Genomic DNA, 3,447 nt, shown 5'->3' with positions numbered 1-3,447 from the left:
TCTCCTATACTCGAGGGAATACCGGCCCAGTCTGTGCAACCTGGCCTCATAACTTAACCCTTTCAGCTCCGGTATCATTCTGGTAAATCTGTGCTGCGTCCCTCCACGGCCAGTATATCCTTCCTGAGGGGCGGGGCCCAGAACGGAACAGGAGGGCAACAGAAAATGCTGGAAGTACTCAGCAGGCCAGGCAGCATCCGTGGAGAGAGAAACAGAGTTAACGTTTCAGGTCTGGGACCCTTCATCAGAACTGGAAAAAGCTGGAGATGTAACAGATATTAAGCAGGTGCAGAGACGGCAGAGGGGGGGGAGTTAGGAGGGGAGGAAGGAATTGAAAGAACATCCTGTACTTTTGTAAGAGGCAGGAAAGATTAAAAGTTGCAAATGGGAGTGGCAAAAATCATACGAGACCTGGGTGTCCTTGTGCACCAGTCGCTGAAGGTAAGCATGCAGGTGCAGCAGGCAGTTAAGAAGGCAAATGGTATGTTGGCCTTCATAGTGAGAGGGTTTGAGTACAGGAGCAAGGATGTCTTGCTGCAGTTGTACAGGGCCTTGGTGAGACCACATCTTTTGAGTATTGTGTGCAGTTTTGGTCCCCTTATCTGAGGAAGGATTTTCTTGCCATGGAAGGAGTTCAGCGAAGATTCACCAGGCTGATACCTGGGATGGCAGGAATGACGCATGAGGAGAGACTGGGTCGATTGGGCTTGTACTCGCTGGAGTTTAGAGGAATGAGAGGGGATCTCATTGAAACTTATAAAATTCTGACAGGACTGGACAGACTAGATGCAGGAAGGATGTTCCCGATGGTCGGGGAGTCCAGAACCAGGGGTCACTGTCTAAGGATAAGGGGTATGCCATTTAGGACTGAGATGAGGAGGAATTTCTTCACCCAGAGAGTGGTGAACCTGTGGAATTCTCTACCACAGAAGGCAGTAGAGGCCAATTCATTAAATATATTCAAGAAGGAATTGGATATATTTCTTAAGGCTAAAAGGATCAAGGGGTATGGGGAGAAAGCAGGGACCGGGTACTGAATTTGGATGATCAGCCATGATCACATTGAATGGCGGAGCAGGCTCGAAGGGCCGAATGGCCTACTCCTGCTCCTATCTTCTATGTCTATACTGCATGAAAAATGGGGGCAGGGATAATTATCTGAAATTGTTGAACTCGATGTTGAGTCCGGCAGACTGTAAAGTGCCTAATCGAAAGACGAGGTGCTGTTCCTCGAGCTTACGTTGAGCTTCATTGGAACAATGTAAGAGGCTGAGGACCGAGAGATCAGAGTGAGAGAGAAGCGGTGAATTACAGTGACAGGCGACCGGAAGCTCAGGGTCACGCTTACGGACTGAATGGAGGTGTTCCGTAAAGCGGTTGCCCAATCTGCGTTTGGTCTCCCCAATGTAGAGGAGACCGCATCGTGAGGTGCAGGTGCAGCAGGCGGTTAAGAAGGCAAATGGTATGTTGGCCCTCATAGCGAGAGGGTTTGAGGACAGGAACAAGGATGTCTTGCTGCAGTTGTACAGGGCCTTGGTGAGACCGCATCTTGAGTATTGTGTGCAGTTTTGGTCGCCTTATCTGAGGAAGGACGTTCTTGCCATGGAAGGAGTGCAGCGAAGATTCACCAGGCTGATACCTGGGATGGCAGGAATGACGTATGAGGAGAGATTGTGTCAATTGGGCTTATACTCACTGGAGTTTAGAAGATTGACAGGGAATCTCATCAAAACCTATTAAATTCTGTCAGGCCTGAACAGACTAGATGCAGGAAGGATGTTCCTGATGGTCGGGGAGTCCAGAACCAGGGGTCATAGTCTAAGGATACGGGGTAAGCCATTTAGGACAGAAATGAGGAATTTCTTCACCCAGAGAGTGGTGAACCTGTGGAATTCTCTGCCACAGAGGGCGGTGGAGGTCAGTTCAGTAAATATATTCAAGAAGGAGTTGGATATATTTCTTAAGGCTAAAGGGATCAAGGGATATGGGGAGAAGGCAGGGACAGGGTACTGAATTTGGATGATCAGCCATGGTCTCATTGAATGGCGGAGCAGGCTCGAAGGGCCGAATGGCCTACTCCTGCTCCTATCTTCTATGTTTCTATGTGAGCAGCGAATACAGTATATTAAATTGCAAGAAGTACAAGTAAATCGCTGTTTCAGCTGGAAGGGGTGTTTGGGGCCCTGGACAGTGGGAAGGGAGGAGGTAAAAGGGCATGTGTTGCATCTCCTGCGATTGTACGGGAAGGTGCCGGGTGAAGGAGAAGGGCTGTTGGGGGTGATTGAGGAGTGGACCAGGGTGTCGCGGAGGGAGCGGTCCCTTCAGAATGCTGAAAGGGGAGGTGAGGGGAAGATGTGTTTTGGTGGTGGGATCACATTGGAGATGGCGGAGGATGATCCGTTGACTGAGGAGGCTGGTGGGGTGTAAGGTGAGGACAAGGGGAACCCTAACGTGGTTCTGGGAGGGAGGGGAAGGGGCGAGAGCAGAAGTGCGGGAAATAGAACGGACACAGTCAAGGACCGTGTCAACCACAGTAGAGGGGAATCCTCGGTTGAGGAAAAAGGAACACATGTCGGAAGCACTGGTATGGAAGGTCGCATCGTCAGAACAGACGCGGCGAAGACGGAGAAGCTAATTTTCAGGTCTCAGTTGCTGCACAGGTTGGTTGAAATGATCCACAGTAATGGCGTCTGCAATGCCCACAAGCCCCGCGCTCCAGAAAGCGCTCCGGCCGCCGCGCTGAGTTGTGGCTGACATCGCGCATACGCCCCATGGCCCTGCCGTCTCCTGCTCCACAGGCGCCCGGCCCGCACCTCCCCTGGGCCCCTGAGCTCCAGGCTGCCGCGCGGGGCTTTCTTTGTAAAGTCGGTGTTGGTTAAGAGCCGCAATCAGTGAGGGAAAGTGAGTTTTCCCCCAGATCCGATTGAGATCAGAGGAGGGGAGAGACTAAAGGGGAATCCAAACCTGAGAGCCCGCCGATGCAGGCCCCGAGCGGAGCTTCTTCGGTTTGGCAGAGCTCGCTCCAGGGCACGTGACCCGGGCCCAGGGCCTGATTGATGGTAACTTCCGACCAATAGGGAGCGAGCAGGGCGGGGCTGGAGGAGCGAGCTGGCGGCGGGTCCTCCAACCAATCGGGGAGCCTGAGGGGCGGGACTTGCGCTGGCTGATTGGGACAGAGGAGGCTGACGGGAGATTTAATTTAAATTTAATTTCCCGCCTGCTCCAACCGCCCACCCTGCAACGTCACGACGTTGCCAGCATGCACTGACTGACACTGAGCTCTCCACCAATGAGCGAGGGGAGGCTGAGGCTGGAGGACCGACTGAGGGGCTTTGGTCCTCCAACCAATCGCGGCGAAGGAGGAGGCGGGACCTGGAACCGGCTCATTGGACGGATCGGCCCGCCGCCATTTTGTAAAGGGGCCTGGTCAGGATCTGTGAGCCTGGG

Source organism: Somniosus microcephalus, unplaced genomic scaffold, assembly GCF_052327205.1.
Source record: "Somniosus microcephalus isolate GS21.2 unplaced genomic scaffold, FLI_Smic_1.0 unresolved_chr3, whole genome shotgun sequence".
Taxonomy (NCBI): domain Eukaryota; kingdom Metazoa; phylum Chordata; class Chondrichthyes; order Squaliformes; family Somniosidae; genus Somniosus; species Somniosus microcephalus.
Note: the sequence above shows the minus strand (reverse complement) of the source record.